Genomic DNA, 17749 nt, shown 5'->3' with positions numbered 1-17749 from the left:
TGCTCGCCTGCTGGAACAGGGGGTGCGATCTCCGTCTCCCCTGTTCCTCGTGTTGTTGGCAACATAAACCTGGTGGTGCGCTGTTGCTCGGGTGACACCTCGGACGATGTTGTCGACACTGTCCTCTCCCGATGAATACTGGGCATTGCAGATGAACGGCGTGTCGCTCGATCCCAGCCCGTGCCTGGTGTCGCAGTTCAAGCAGTAGTACGAGGTTAACTCCGAAGATGCGGGATTGTCGGATCCAACCGACATGGAAGACGCTGAACGAGGAGTCGATGGCGCGGGCGAACTCGTTGAGCCTGTCAGACCAGCCGAAAGGTCGACTGATGATGACGCGCTTGGACTCGTCGATCTGGAAGTGGGTGATTCCAGCAGCCGAAGGATTCCTTCTGAGTTGACGTTGTAGTGGACGCTCCCGAAAGTCATCTCCATGTTGCCTTGTAGATCGGAAAAGGTCAAGCGGGACGAGTCGCTGTGCGGGGTGAATTCGTAGGAGCCGAAGCGAATCGGGCTTCCCAGCCTTGGCGATGACGGTGTTGATGAAGCCGCTGGTGACATGACTGGTTCTGCCGATGTCCGATCTTGTGCCGACAGGGTTCCCACAGACGGTGCCAATTGTCGAGGGTACTCCTCGGCAATGCCCTCCGATTGGGGCTTAGGGTTGATGGAATCCTGCAAGCTGACACGAGACATCGGTTCACAGACAAGCGGGGAGAGCGATTTACCCAGGTTCGGGGCCCTCGATGAGGTAAACCCTTACGTCCTGCCTATCTGATCTTGATTATGAAGATATTGGGTTACAATGGGGTGCCGAATAGTTCGGCTGAGATCTCGTCGAGAGGCTAAGTGCTACGGCGACCTAGCTCTAGACTTTTGGTGGCTAAGATTGCTAAGATTGATTGTGTCCCTCGGCAGCCCCTCTCCTCGCCTTTATATAGGGGGCCGGGTCTCAAGAGGTCTAACCGAGTACGACTAGGTTTACAGTAGTTTTAAATCTAATCTTTCCTTGTTCGGCTGCTTCCTTGTCTTGCCCGCCAAGGAATCTTCTGGTGCGCCATCCAAGTGGCCCGTCTTGCCTCCAAGTGCCTTCATGGGCCTCCAACTGGATAATACGGGATAGGGCAATGTCGGTTACCCGAAGGGTAATGCCCACGTCAACAGATTTGCAAGAAAATCGCTATAGAGAGCAAGTATGTTGGCAAAACATAGAGGCACTCCCCCTACATGTGTGCATACAAGTAATTTGCATTTGAATACAAATAGACAACACATAAGTGCGAGGTGCCTCAACTCAAGTGGTATCCAACATGAGCTCAAACAAGAGACATAGACATATATGAAGTTGAGATAAGGTGATAGAAATCATACCCATATGGAGATATATAATACGGATATATAGCATCACACACAATATAATAACCTTGATCTCAACATATAGAAATCCGAAAACCTTAACAATGTCTCACAACCACATATAACACGTAGTTTTGAACGAACAAACCAACAAGCCAAATAGTTCAAATAAACGACATAAAGGAGGACACAAGCAATAAAAGAAAGATAAACGGGAGGCTACTCGCCCCCATGGAGATTACTCGGAGCCCTCTTCGTCCTCGGACTGGTACTCCTCTTCCTCTTGCTCTTCATCTTCAGTGTCAGGGGCAGGAGGAGAGCTGCGAGTGTAGTTGGCCCTCTGAATGCAGTCCTCAAGATCATTCCATGGAACCTGTGAAGAGTGCCACCCACTGTAACCTGGGTGAACGGGAGGCTGAGGCGGAGGTCCTTGCGCACCATTGAGCTTGTGAAGGATGACCGCCTGAGTATGCTGAATTTCAGAACGCTCTCGGCTGGCCGCATAGTTCTCCTTGTGAATCTCAATATTCGTGCACAGAATGTGGCGCTGAAACCAACTAAGCTTCTTCACATGCTTCTTCATCACAGGAATATCAACATGACGAGCGGGGGCAAAGCCACTAGAGCGGGCATCTCCCATAAAGGAGCCAGGAGCAGGTGCAGCATGGGGAACCGGCTTCTTCTTGTAAGCCTTCTTGACAGTGTGCTTCTACTTTGGGAAACGGCTCAAGTCTTCATCCATAGCCACAGAGTTGTTGATGAGGAGCTGGATATATGGTGCATATGGCATGGTGGTCCGGGAGACCATGGCATCATGAATCTCATTAAAGATGAAGTCCATGACATCAAGAGAGAAGTCATGGTCCTCATTACTATCACGAGCACACTTAAGGCTGAGGTGCATAAGATCCACAAGAGCTCCACGGAGTGCATCATTGTTTCCACCACTTGGAGCAATGGTGGCTCGAAGGAAACGGAGCACCTGACTGTAGATGGGAAGAAGCCCCTTGGTAGAACCAACCGTCCAGACGAGTCATAGAGATCAAAAAGCACATTTTTATCCGTCTTCTGAGGACCATGGAGGCGAAGGCCTCCTTTTGCAGGAAGTCCAAGAATAGAAGCAAACCGGCGCAACGTTGCCTCACAATGAGTGGAGCCAGACATGCATTCCATAGTGCGCTCATCATCTTTCTTGAAGGCCAGAGTAGCAAAGAATTGCTTAATCAACTATGGACTGTAGTCACACTGAATCTTCATCAGATCCTGCAAACCCATCCTACCAGTCACCCAGATGGCATCCTCAAAATGATTATTGACAGCCAGATCATCCACATTGATTGCTTGCATGGGTCGCACTTTCTTCATGGGCTCATATATATCCTTGTAGATGAACTCCTGCTCCAAGCACCAGAAGCGCTTGCCCTCTATCTCATCATCCCTCGCAAGGTCTTCATACCAGTTCTTCATACGGATTGCTGCATAAGAGACAATGTCCATTGACTTGTAGTTCTCCCTAGGTGCCTTGTTCTTCCGCCTTGTAGCGGTGGACTTGCGAGGAGCATTCGGTGCAAATTCATCACTTGACTGGTCATGCCTTGGGCGTCTCCGAGTACCCCGAGAAACACTACCTGTGAGAAGCAAAGACGGAGAGCAAAGAGAAGATAATTGTGGGGACCCTGGACTAGCTGTCCGAAATACCCTGTTATGTATACAGTTCACGATCCCATGATCAGTGCGCCGTGAACACATAACCGAACTGATATCAAATTACATCATCCTTTACAAAACGGAATAACAAAATTACAATAAGGTCACATGACCATCTTTACATAATAGCCTCGAAGGGCCTAATCTAATCATCAGAGTAGCGGAATCACTTCAGCAGCGCAGTACCCAAGTCATCTGCCATAACCCTACAGGCAACTGACTGGGAAGACGTTCCTATCTCGCATAGACGTCGTCAACTCCTTCTTCATCCGTCGTGTTCCTCCAAGTCTGGCCAAGTAAATAGCCAGGGACAAATCCGTGAGTACATTTGGAATTGTACTCGCAAACCATCAAGAAGGTACTTTGCAAGAGTGCAAGATAACAAGTGCTAATCTAGGATGACAAGAGGGAAGAGCTAATTTCTCTTGTGGAAATAGCATGAAGAAGATAAGAAGCTTCTCTTGTGGATATAACATGCGGAAGAGAATCAGTTTCTCTTGTGGATATAGCATGCGGAAGAGAATCAGTTTCTCTTGTGGATATAGCATCCAGACAACTCAATTGATGGGGACACTAAGGAAGTCCTAGGACATCTCTATATCTTTGCTAAAGAAGATACTTTAAAAGATAGACTATGACATCTCTATTTCTTTATTGGAGAAGAGTCAGCATCCCGACATCTCAGTTGATGGGAACACTAAGGAAGTCCTATGACATCTCTATATCTTTGTTAAAGAAGAGGTAGCATACCGCCATCTCAATTGATGGGGACACTAGTGAAGTCCTATGACATCTCTATATCTTTGTTAAAGAGTTCATCAACATGAAACACTCGGAAGGGAGTAACCCAATTTATATTCCAAACCCTCGACCATCTCCATGTTGTCGACACAACATCTTTCCCGTACCCTTCCGGTACTTCCAACACACGCATTTCCTTTGGAAATCATTTTCAAAACCAAAACTCTCGACGCAGCTCGGTAACGGCCATCCCAACCGTCCATGACCGCGGACGCGGCTATTCGAATAGTTTTTAACTCTGCAGAGTGTGCGCACTTTCACCACAAGAACCGACAAATCCGCCGGGATCATCCCCTGTTCGCACACGAACACGTCGCTGTGTACCCTCGACGTCGAGCGCGATGCGCGGCAGCACGCGCCGAGGGAGGCTCGCCGGAAGCGCGATACGCAAGACAGTCCGGCGAGCGCTTTTGTAGACCCGAAACCCCGCTCGCCCGGGAGGGACCCCGTCAGGGCTTGCGGCGGCTATGGGCTGCCCTAGGTCGGCCTAACCGTCCCTAGGACCTCGTGGATCCACAGCCTCCAATCATGAAGAACAACGAAGAACGAGAAGAAAGATATAAGGGGAGAGAGATAAAAGTAGATAAACACGAAAAAGTAGTAGATTGATTTGTTCGATTGGTGTTATTTCAATCGGCCGTCACCCCTCATGTATACAAAGGGCGGCTGGACTTTCCGTGCAAGATGGAGGGTTGGATTCACGTCCAAAACCCTAGATTGGGTCCAATTCGGATGGTGTGGTCCGAACTTTCTATAACTGTTCGGTCAAAAACGTATCTGCACATTGCGGGCCCTTTTTGAGGCAGTAAACGACCTCAAATCAAAATCTCGTAAACAACAAAGTTGTTCGTCTCGAAAAAACGAAGAACTTTCATGTTGATCACTTTTTCATCCGAGTTGATATTGATCGCTCAATCGAGGTAGCAAGAAAAACGATCAATCCCGACGTTTTCGGCTGTGCTCCAACTCCACTCGGCGCCCTACCTTAGAGGCCTCTATGGTCGGGCGCCCCACCTCCGGTAATTTGAGTTCCAGCAGTATTTTAGCTCCACAAATCGCATACTAACTCGGATCGCGATGACTCAAAAACCAAAGTTGCTTGTTTCGACGAGACGCACAACTTTCATTTATATCACTTCTTCATTTGAGGTCATGTTAAATGAGCTCTAGTGGAAGCCTTCATATATCGATCCTTGAGATCACCTCTGACTGCTAGCATAATCGGCTATCAAGCCGGATCATGGAACAACTTGAAATGGTGGACATGGTGTCTCCTAAATGAGCAATACATCTGGTACGCCGAACGTCGAATTATGTTCTTGATTACCCATCGGCCCAAAACGAGTATCAACACATGCCCCCCTGTTTTCTGGCAGAGCTTGCATGCCAGAAAATAACTTTCTCCACCTTTTGCCTAGGACGATGTCAACACTCCATCGGCCATTGGTTCTCAGGATGATGATTCCATATCGGCCATTTATGTTCAGGTTGGTTTCCACCTTGGTAAAACTTCTTCAAATAATCACCTTTGAGAACAACCACTTCATCTTGACGATTGATAGATATCCCAAATATATTCATGTACATCTCCCATAGCGAACCTTGCTTGATCTTCAACCAAGCACTTCAAAATAATACCATCAACTGTTCGGCAATAAAGCTTATCGTCCATTAATGCATACTTAAAAGCCATCTACCGAATAGCTCTCTCCATCTTCTTGCTAGGATCCTGCAAATATTTAACAATAGGTTTTTCCAATCTTCTTGTTTATCTGCACTAGATCCTTCATTAGTGACCGAATCAATGGGATTTAATTCGGTCTTACCTATGACAACATGAGCAAACATCGGCTTATGAGATATATGAAAACACCACGATTAACATGGTAGCCAGATGCTTGTTGTGCTAACTCATTTGCATTCCGAATGTCTTGCCTAGATATATGAGAAATGCTAACGTATTCTAAGGTAGAAATTATATCTAGAGATTAATCAAGATACATATTAAGTGATTCGTTGAAACATTGGTAAACCTTAGATTTTTATTATACTACTACCAACGAATCACTAGAAGCCTCAATATGTGTAGCACCTATAGAAAAAAACAGTTCTAGCACGAATAGCAAAACTTCATATTCGGCCTAAGATAATCTAAGCGGCATGAGGCTTCGAAAACAGAACCATTAGGAGATAAATAAACAATACCAAAGAATTGGCTATTGCTTTCAAAAACTGAAGCATCATCATACTATCTCCATGGTACTTGTCTCGGGTTTCAATAGGACTATGGACGATGTTAGCACAACACATCGTCCATGATTAGATAATTCTCTCAGGGCAATAGGATAAGTATCGGCCATGTGTTGTTTACCTCAAAGGCCTGTATAATTCATCCACCAAAGCAAGTATAGCCGAAATAAACAAAATAAAACAACTCTGATTATGAACTCCAAACATTTCGGCCTCTCAGATTAGCAACAAAATTGCAACTAACCAAACGCATAACGTTTTGGTGATACCCTTTGATGATGTAAAGAATTATAATGCATCCACAGATTAAAGTAAGACCGTGGAGGGTAACTGGTCATACCTGAGGATATGCTACATGGCATAGGCATAAATGGCATGGTTGAATAATATGTATGATGTGCTGACCGAAACCTCTTAGTATATGATAGAAAATTATTTCTTGATCGTTTGCTAGCCTCGGTCTTTTCTTCCTTCATCCTTATCGCTATTCTTTCAATAGGAACTTGCACATCCTCCTTACTTTGAGGTCCTTCCTTAGGGACCCATGCCATGTTCTTTGTCTTCAGCTTTGCGGCACTAAGATGTTTCAGCTTTCTCTCTTGCCAGCTTGTTAAGCCGAGTAGGCATCCCGGATGTGATTTAGTTTTGCACATTAGCGTTTCTTCCTTGGCCTCTGGCACTTTCAACTTTACTTGTTCAGATTTGGCACTTCGAGCTCCAGCATTTACTTGCTTCATCTCTTTGTCTTCTGTAGCCAAGGTCAACTTGACCGGCTCTTTTTTATTTAAGATCGAATCTGAAACATCACACTTACGATTATCCTTTTTCACTTGATAAACTTGCTTGACCGTCTCCTTCTTGTTCGTTGAGCTCCTAACCAATTCCTTTTTATTGAAACGGTCTTTGACATGTGATTGTTGCTCAGATTTTGACCTTATTGGAGCTGCATAATTTGGGTTAGATGATCTATAGTAAGACGGATAACGTGCCCTTGGGTCATACCTGTGATCCCATGATGGATATGGATAACAATCACCATAGGGAGGTATCCATGACATTGGCATTGGTGGCCTAAAGGGAGGATACGAAGCTGCTGCATTGAACTTCTCCCATTGCCAATCCCGATCTTTAGACTTTTGCCTTGGGGGTGATCTCGATGACTTTGCAATACTTGGCCGATAAGAACTTCTTGCTTCACTCTCCTTCTTATATTTCTCCAATAACTCTGCGAAAGTGACTTTAGTTTTCTTACCCTTGTGCTTATCATGGCCTTTATCCTGTTTCGTTTTGCGTCCATCGATCTTTGAATTTTGTTGTTGTCCCCCAGTGCTTGATATCCTTGGTGTAGCTTCAATGGAACACCCAGCTCCAAGAATGTCTTTAATATGCTCTTGAATAATTTCTTTACTTGAGAGTGTGATCCCATTATCTCTAGTGTGTACCTTCTCATCATCGTATGAATCGGCTAGAGGTAACCGATGCAATAACTTTTTGCCATCAAGACCAATCGAAATAGATTAGCCATTTGTTTCTGTTTCAAAAAAATTCAATCGTCCTTTATTAATGGTCGATTGTACTATTTGATGGAACATGATGCAATTCTGAGTACTGTGCTCAAACGAATCATGCAACTTGCAATAGATTCGTCCTTGTACTAATGGCTCAACATTGTGATCAAGAATTCTAATATAATCACTCTTCAGCAATACATCAAAGATATGATCACACATTCTCAAACTAAAGGTACACATTTTATTTTCCAGCCGATCTTGCTGTGAGAACGGCTTTGAAATTAAGCAACCGAATGGTTCAGATTTTACATCACCCCATTCAGGTATGTGTTGATTTTTACACTCTTTTTCCAATGTGTTTGAATAAGTTGTTGTACTATCATCGGCTTTCTCCAAAGATAATAACCTTGGCTTTAAATTTCTGAAACCAAAATAGTTGTAACACATATGTCTCACTTGAAACCAAATGTAAGCCAAGTATGAAGTAAGCAAAGCTCGGAAATTCAATTCGGCACATGGGAGCATATGCTCCTGCCATCGGAAAAATATTTTGAAATGTTCAAAAAATTCGAACAAAAAATTTCTCGCTTACATACCAACATGTTACGTGCGCACATCAAGTTTTGCGAAAAACCGACATTTTTTATAACTTGTGTGAAAAAGATAAACAAAGCGTCTCGTACACAACTTTTTCTAACAGAAAAATTTGTCTTTTTTACAAATGACACTCAAAATGTCGGTTTTCTATGGAACCACTTTGTGAACGTGTAGAATTTCGAGATGTATCCACTAAATTTTATGTTCAAATTTTTCAACATTTTAAAAATGCATTTAAAATAAAGTTTAAAAACCGGGAGCATATGCTCCCGGGAGCCAAAACGCCACTCCCAACCATATAGATATAAAATTCAAATGAAACAATATGGAAAGCTTTGGTTGTGATAATTTTTCAATATCGGTCTCTCTAAATGGCACAACATGTTGACCGATATGCCTAGTAACCATTTTACTGCTAACAAATAATTTACAGTTCACGATTGGTCTTTTGATGTTTCTTCTAAAACTATTGCTAATAGATGCATGAACAATATATTTTTGACCAAATTTGAAAATAAGTAAATTATTTGCTAGAGATACCTCTTTGAAGATGTTAGTAGAACAAGATGGTTGTATGTCATGAACAATAAATTGCCCCACCTCTGGATGATTTTCTAACGCCTTGTCTTCTTGTTTTCCTGGATCATGTGCTCCTTTACTTTGATGCTCTTTCTCAACCGAACATTGTTCGGCTATATTTTCTTGTCGTTCATGCTCATTAACTTCTTTGGCATGCAATTCATAGAGCAACGTGTAAGCTCCTGTGCATCCATAAAAATCAAGCATGGTTGCACCATGATCTTTTTCACTAAAGTTGGCATCTCTTGATTTAGTAGATTCAGCACATGTAGTTTTTGATTTGGCTTCTATATCTGAATTAACCATACTAGCTGAGTCATTCTTATTTTCTTCATGGATCTTATTACTATGCAAAGCTTCTTCTTCTTGCTTCGATATTTCAGAGGGTTCAACTTGATTGCTGCATGGAGGAGAGGATTTGGTTTCTTCAACCAGGGTAACATTATCCAGAGGATTCTTCTTGATCATTGCATGGAAAAGTTGTAGATCTTCCTCTTCAAGTTTTTTCTTGTACGCTTTATGCTCCTCCTTGAGCTTATTTTCAAGCACCTCAAATTCCTCCTTGCGCTTATTTTTTAGTACTTCATAGCCTTGGCGTTGTCCCTCCGATAAATCATCAAACGTAATGACCTTATCGGCATTAACCTCAGCTAGACATTGTTGCCCTCTGATGCTTGTTTTTTCTTTCGGCAGTGAAGTGTTGCCGAAACTTTGTAGTTGTGAAGGACAAAACCTGATATTGCATGCTTGACTCTCTTCCTCACGCTTCTTCTTGTATGATTTATAAGCATGAATTGCTGCAAGATCACATGGATTTTCTTCTAGTTTTCGGTGAAGAGCATTAAGCTTCTTGAACTCAGCTGCAAGTTTTTTCCTACAATTAATCATTATTACCATACGCTGCAGCACTAGATGAAGGCACCTGAGCTTCTATTGAATTTCCACTTATTCGGCTATAACCATTGTGGAGGTGTGGAGCCGAATTATGGATATCTCCAGTTGCATATGGTGCTGAAAAGTTAGTAACATAAGGTGCAGCATATGATGGTTCATGGTAATTCGCCAAATAATTAGTACTAGCATGTCCAATTTCCCTATCCATCGGCATGTTTAAATCTGAAACCATGTATTGAGAACTATCTACCGATGAATAAAACGATGAAACACTATCTTGCATGCTACTGAAATTTCTAACATTGGGTGTTTCATATTGATTAATTGAACTCATCATGTTGTTCATCGGCATATGAACTTCCGGGGTTACCGATGCATGAGAAGTGGATAATTGTTGCAAGTTGCTAAAGGTATGGAGATTATTTTGCATCGGCTTTTGCACATAGTAAGATCTAGGGTTAGCCGATACGGTATATATATCAGAGGATCTAGCAACATCAATATAAGAGTTGTTTGCATCTACATAAGGAGATTGGGGATTCATGATACTGTTGTAGATTGCAGCCTCTTGATGACGATATCTTCGTAGCAAGAAAGGGCTGGAGACCGTTCGAAGCTTCGTCCCCAGCGGAGTCGCCAAAAAGTGTGTTCGCACACGAACACGTCGCCGTGTACCCTCGACGCCGAGCGTGATGCGCGGCAGCACGCGCCGAGGGAGGCTCGCCGGAAGCGCGATACACAAGACAGTCCGGCGAGAGCTTTTGTAGACCCGAAACCCCGCTCGCCCGGGAGGGACCCCGTCAGGGCTTGCGGCGGCTATGGGCTGCCCTAGGTCGGCCTAACCGCCCCTAGGACCTCGTGGATCCGCAGCCTCCAATCCTGAAGAACAACGAAGAACGAGAAGAAAGATACAAGGGGAGAGAGATAAAAGTAGATGAACACAAAAAAGTAGTAGATTGATTTGTTCGATTGGTGTTGTTTCAATCGGCCGTCACCCCTCATGTTTATAAAGGGCGGCTGGACTTTCCGTGCAAGATGGAGGGTTGGATTCATGTCCAAAACCCTAGATTAGGTCCAATTCGGATGGTGTGGTCCGAACTTTCTATAACTGTTCGGTCAAAAACGTATCTGCACATTGCGGGCCCTTTTTGAGGCAGTAAACGACCTCAAATCAAAATCTTGTAAACAACAAAGTTGTTCGTCTCAAAAAAACGAAGAACTTTCATGTTGACCACTTTTTCATCCGAGTTGATATTGATCGCTCAATCGAGGTAGCAAGAAAAACGATCAATCCCGACGTTTTCGGCTGTGCTCCAACTCCGCTCGGCGCCCTACCTTAGAGGCCTCTATGGTCGGGCGCCCCACCTCCGGTAATTTGAGTTCCAGCAGTATTTTAGCTCCACAAATCGCATACTAACTCGGATCGCGATGACTCAAAAACCAAAGTTGCTTGTTTCGACGAGACGCACAACTTTCATTTATATCACTTCTTCATTTGAGGTCATGTTAAATGAGCTCTAGTGGAAGCCTTCATATATCGATCCTTGAGATCACCTCTGACTGCTAGCATAATCGGCTATCAAGCCGGATCATGGAACAACTTGAAATGGTGGACATGGTGTCTCCTAAATGAGCAATACATCTGTCACGCCGAACGTCGAATTATGTTCTTGATTACCCATCGGCCCGAAACGAGTATCAACATCCCCGGTTCGACATACAAAAGTATGCGAGGCTCGGATAATCAGTCATAGTCCTTCGCCCATATCCCTTGACATGAGTCCTTCCCTGCGGGCTTACCCCTTCCCGGCACCCCCGGCAGCATACCTACTTTTTGAGCGTATCTCCGGCGCCATGACGGAAGACCCTCAGTAATCGTCCGGCAATAGACAACTACAGTGTATTGCCTCCTTCAGAGCGCAACCCGGCGTCAGAGGTCGTCGTGACCCTCCCTAGAAAGTTGTGAAGGGTGCTCATGCCAATTTCAACAGACGTCGAACTAAGCCCGTACCCACTTTGGATAATGTGGTTGCGCTGTGTAATTGTTCCGGGCGAATACAAAGAAATGTGTGTCGTTTTTCTCAAAACCCAACTCACACACACATTCCTTTTCTCCAACATCTTTGTCAAGATCCTTTTTGCCTTCATAAACCATACACTTGGGTAGAGTTAACTTACCCAAGGTTTTCACAAACATTTACAATAAGATAAGCCTTGAGAGGTTCCCAACCTAAAGTTTCATGAGTTGAACTACTATTGCACTACGGCCGAGATGAGAGTCATCACGCCATAGATGGGTATAAAGGGGTAGTGGAGTGGATCATACTTGCTTAAGGTAAGCAAGTATTATGACAACACAAAGGGGAATACACTCTCAGATTTATGGTGCTAACTATACAACTTAGATAGTGGAGTATCACTATCCAACATACTACCAATAGGGTACAAAGGCATACTCCTCTCAATTTGAGAATACACCAAGATCATGACATTGATACCTCTATACTACAAAAGGGGTGGGTGTGGTGTAAATTATTATCTCGAGATGAGGCATGCTCAAGTTGAGCATACAAGATAACCGAGAGAAATAGCACAGCCATGATACCATGCATCCCAAAATCACAAAGACAATAGTGGAGTATCACCACTAGGGGGTACCCTACTTGCAATCACACATATATGACATAAATAGGGAGAATAACACATATAGAATTAAGGTGCTTTGGACATCAACAAATGACATCCAACTAGACACCAAATCATAGATCAAAAGATGGCTTGCCTTGGTTGGCTTGTTTGTACCTGGACTTCTCCAACTCCATCAAAATAAGAATCCCAACAATATAAATAAAATCCTCGTCCGATTTCACTTCTTCTTCTCCGAAATTGTTCGCATCTATCGCCGGAAAATATAAAAGGAACACAATCAACACATTGCACCAACAAAACAAACATACAACAATCAGAAATTAACCATTCAATTAAGGTCTAACATACTAAGGACTTATAGATACCACAAAACAACTTTAATAGTTTTAATTTAGAAAATCCCATTTATTTACCTAGTAAAGGCATGAGTGCATCACAACTTAGCAATTTCCTCTCTCGGTTATCACCATGGTATAAACCAAATATCCCCTGGCACATAACATCATAAAGAGGACAAGTGCATTAGTTTGGCATCAAAAACATTCACATTATATTTTCAAATATTTGTGGAAAAGTAGAAATCAGTTTTACTAATTTAATTTTTTTACTTAATCCTATACCCAAAAATAGGGAGCAAGCAAGATACCACACCTTTTAAAAACCTTAAGCAAAACAATAGAACTAAAGTTAAGTTGCAGAGGTTTTGTTTTGCAAGCATAAAACAAAGGTTGCCCATTTCTAATAAAAGAGTTGGTCAAAGGTTTTAAAATAAACCAGAAAGTTTTGGTCCAACAACTCATGTAACACACACATGTTATTATCGGTAACCAATATGCATGAACAGCGACTAACAGTATTTTTCCTAGATGGCCAGTAATAAAACAAGACTAACCCAATTGGATTCACTCAAAAAGGTTAATCCTGCTATTTTAGGAATTTGCTTGAATCTGACTGTACATAAAACAAGAACTGTAAGCCAAAAATCATAGAAAAATCCTAAAAATATGAGGTTAGTTGCATATGAAAGGTAATGACAATGCGGTTCTAACCCAATTGGTCTTATTCAAAAATTCGTTCCAAAGCTCCCGGGTTAATTCGACAAAGTCGGATCTGACCAGATCTTATTCTGTGAACCATTTTAATTTAAGGATTTCTATTTTCGTGCCCCTGGTTCGTTAGTTGTACTCAGTTTTCCCCAGTCCCTTAGTTTTTCCTCAGTTTTCCCCTCCTCTAGTTTGAAACACCCACAAGTGCTGGAACGGCCGGTAGCCGTCTGGTCAGAGGCCTTGACCGTTAGTCTGACCGGGTGGGGCCGCATAGGGGCAGCTCCTCCATGACCGTCTTGTGCTGACGGGTAGGGTCAGGAGACACGTCGGAGCAGCCATCCATCTATCGCTGACGTGTGGGCCGTTTTATGTCATGATTTTATACGCGTTGCTGCCAATGATAAATGGGGACGCTCTATAGGGCTGCCGCAGTCAATGACCAGTGGGGTCGTATATTTTTCAGGAAAAGACATATATTGCCGCTCTGTGGGGCTGCCGCAGCCAATGACCAGTGGGGTCGTCTATTTATTTAGAGAAAATCATATATTGCCGCTCTGTGGAGCCTCCGCAGCCAATGACCAGTGGGGTCGTATATTTTTCAGGAAAAGACATATATTGCCGCTCTGTGGGGCTGCCGCAGCCAATGACCAGTGGGGTCGTCTATTTATTTAGAGAAAATCATATATTGCCGCTCTGTGGGGCTGCCGCAGCCAATGACCAATGGGGTCGTATATTTTTCAGGAAAAGACATATTGCTGCTCTGTGGGGCTGCCGCAGCCAATGACCAGTGGGATCGTCTATTTATTTAGAGAAAATCATATATTGCCGCTCTGTGGGGTCTCCGCAGCCAATGACCAGTGGGGTCGTCTATTTTTCAGGAAAAGACACATATTGCCGCTCTGATATATGTCTTTAGAGAATATCATAGAGAGAAGCAACAAGTTCGCTAATTAATTATTCTTAAGCTAGACCGGAGAACCGCTGGCAGCTCGTTCCCCACCGTCGGACGGAGCAGCCATCGCCGGCGCCTCGTCGCGCCGCCGGCTCTGTCCCCCGGCGGCGTCGGACGGACTGCGGCGCTGCACGTCAACCACGGCTCCAGCACTTGTTTCGTCCGCACACATTGTACGCACCGCAGGAAAGTCCGCCGCAAGCAGATCCACCGCCCACGACGACCGGGATTTGTTCCGCGCACCAATTGGTAGTATAGCTTGGTAAGACCTCCGCTTCTGCCTCCCTCGCCCCCTAATCGATTCGGTTCCCGTAACTTATTGGAGTTTGCAGGTACGAAATAGTCCTCAATGTCTGGTCGTAGCGGGTACACCGGCGAGGGTGGGGATTCGATCATGTCGTGGCCACGTTCTACTTCTCCTACCTCGTCGGAAGTGCAGGTATCTAGCTTCAGCTCTCCGTACTACCGTTGAAAGTTCCGCCATGGCCTGTTGGAGTGATTTCGGTTGTTCTTTTTTCCATTATTGTTACGAGTTAGCCGGGCAAGCCGATGATCCATGGTACATTGCATACCAAGATGAATCAACCCAGTGGTGTAGCCAGAGGATGAATTTGGAGGAGAAGGTGGCCAATTTAGGTGATGAATTGGCCCGTAAAAACCTGATGATATTCGAGCCGAAGTGTATTGTGGAGGAAGAAAAGAAGAATTCAGAGCTTATTCGCAAGGAGAAGTTGAGAGTTGAGACAGATCTTGCCGTATTTGATCAAGTGGTAGAAAATCTAGAACATGAACTTAAAGTGATGGGAGAGGAGAAAAGTAGATTCATGCGGGCAGTTTTATTAGGTGTCATCCCTGTCCTAGCAGTTATGTGGTTACGGTAGACGATTTAGTATAGAATTGTTATTCGAGTAGATGGCTCTAACCACTTGTATTTTGTTGTGGCTCTAAGCACTGTATTTTGGCGTACAATTTCCTAGTTGTGCTATGTAATGCGCGCGATAATTTTAGCATGCATGAACATTTTATAAAAGTGAAGGGATCCCAAAAGTGAAAGCATGTACCAGCCTCCGGATCAAATACATATCAATATCTTCCCAATCAAGTTGGGATAGAATTCAAATCATACATACGGATGTATATGGACACATCAAGAACGTGGAGAAGCTTTTTTTGAGACGGTGGTAGTAGTTCGAACAATTTTATCCCAATTGGAAATTGAAAAATACAAATTTATCATAATTTATCTCAATTTGCGGCGTTGAAAACGGCCGCGCAGCGATGGGCAAGAAAGGCCGGGACGACAGGCGGCTGAGGGTGGTCATCTGCGCCATCTGCCGTTGAAGCGATGTTATCGGCGATGGCTTCAATGTTCGTGGCATCGATGACCACTGTCGGAACCGCCGTTGTCTTGGTGTACTTCATCAGTGACAGATCTGCGGAGGGCTGGAACGGCGGCTTTGCAGCGCGGTTGTAGACGATGGCTTCAATCGTCTTGGCATCGATTCGCACTCTCGGCACCGGAGGTGAGACATCAACAGCCTCCGACATTGAATGCTGGATCTGCGCCGTCGAAGCGATGTTGTAGGCGATGGCTTCAATGTTCGTGGCATCGATGACCACTGTCGGCACGGCCGCCGTCTTGTTGTCCTTCATCAGCAACGGATCTGAGGAGGGCAACGGAAGTGCGACATCAACAGCCTCCGACATTGAATGCTGGATCTGCGCCGTCGAAGCGATGTTGTAGGCGATGGCTTCAATGTTCGTGGCATCGATGACCACTGTCGGCACGGCCGCCGTCTTGTTGTCCTTCATCATTCAACAGATCTGAGAAGAGAAACGAAAGTGAGACAGAGAGAGACATTTCAACTATTTCTGACGGTTAGATCCTCACCGGCACTCTTAGATCCGCGCCGCCGCACGCCACCGCACGCACGGTTAGATCCGCGCCGCCGCACGGCGCCCGCACGCACGGTTAGATCCGCGCCGCCGCGGCCGCCGGAGTAAGAGAGGAAAGAGGAGAGAGGAAGATGCGGCTCGGAATATGCGACTGCCAGGGTTGGTAGGTATGTGCTCTGCTCTTGTCTCCGTATGCGTCCATCGTGGTAGAGAGAGATATACAGGCCGTCCGATCATAAATGATCGTACGGTGCAAGCGTTCGTTGAGCTTTCAACCAACCAAGATCCGTGTGACATACATCTCGATCAATCAGAGATCAGCTAGTGAGTACAAGTTAGGAAAACGGAGTAGAACTATGAGGGGGAAAAGTGAGAAAATGCTTATGAGAAGGGCAAAACTGAGTAGGACTGAGTAAAACAAGTGGGCCCGGAGGGGGAACCCTGAGTAACACTAAGTAAAACAGGGGCACACAAATAATAAAGGGACTAAGGGAAATTGAAGCTTTTGGCATAAAAATTGTAAAATTGTGTTATTTGAACAATATATTACATTTTGGCCGACTAGATATTGTTTGCAATTCAAAGATACACAAGTGTGACGAATTTGGACTCATTTGGACAAAGTTTGTAGGCATAGTGGGTATTTGGGAGGTGTATTGAGCAGAAAGCCCTGCATCTTCATAGCTAGTAGCTCATGGACTAGGAAGTGGTTTTGAAGCTTTTGGCATAAAAACTTCATATCTCTATATTTCCTTTTCCATTATTATTTCTCTAGGTTGTAGGTAACATAACAAGACTCCATGGGAAGGTTCCACCATGTTTTGAATTATTTTGAATTAAACCCTCAACCCTAAAACCCTAAAACCCTAAACCCTAGAAAAATGATAAATGTGGCTCAAATGTGGCATACAAATTGTTCATACAAATTCAAATTGTTGAACACAAAGGGATCCCCAATACAAAGGGAACCCCAATACAAATTGTTCATACAAATTCAAATTGTTCATACTAATTCAAATTGTTCATACAAATTAAAATTGTTCAACACAAAGGCATCCCCAATACAAAGGGAACCCCAATACAAATTGTTCATACAAATTCAAATTAGTTGTTCAGAATAAAATCTTTCTCTTGCTCCTGGTGTTACTCGCTGGGGCCACCACCTTACTCCGGGTAACCCTACCAGGGATATTACCGGTGTCTACCTTCCTTTTGCCCTCTTTCTTGTTCTTCTTCTTACTGCGAAGCTTGTGCTTTTTCTTCTACCATCTGCTCTTCGAAGTTAGCAATAATCTGGGCCATAGCACTTTCGGCGCACTCTCGATTATACTGTTCCTTCTCCTCTAGACTCATCGGTTGAAGCAACTCTACATCCATCTGTTCCCTCTGCTCTTGATCCATCGGTTCAATCTCCTCATGTTCAATTGCTGCTTCAATCTCCTCTGCATTTGCTGCTTCAATCTCCTCATGTTGAACTGCTGCTTCAATCTCAAGTTGAATTGCTACTTCAT

This window comes from Lolium rigidum, chromosome 7 (assembly GCF_022539505.1).
Source record: "Lolium rigidum isolate FL_2022 chromosome 7, APGP_CSIRO_Lrig_0.1, whole genome shotgun sequence".
Classification (NCBI taxonomy): Eukaryota; Viridiplantae; Streptophyta; class Magnoliopsida; order Poales; family Poaceae; genus Lolium; species Lolium rigidum.
This window is presented reverse-complemented; position numbering follows the sequence as displayed.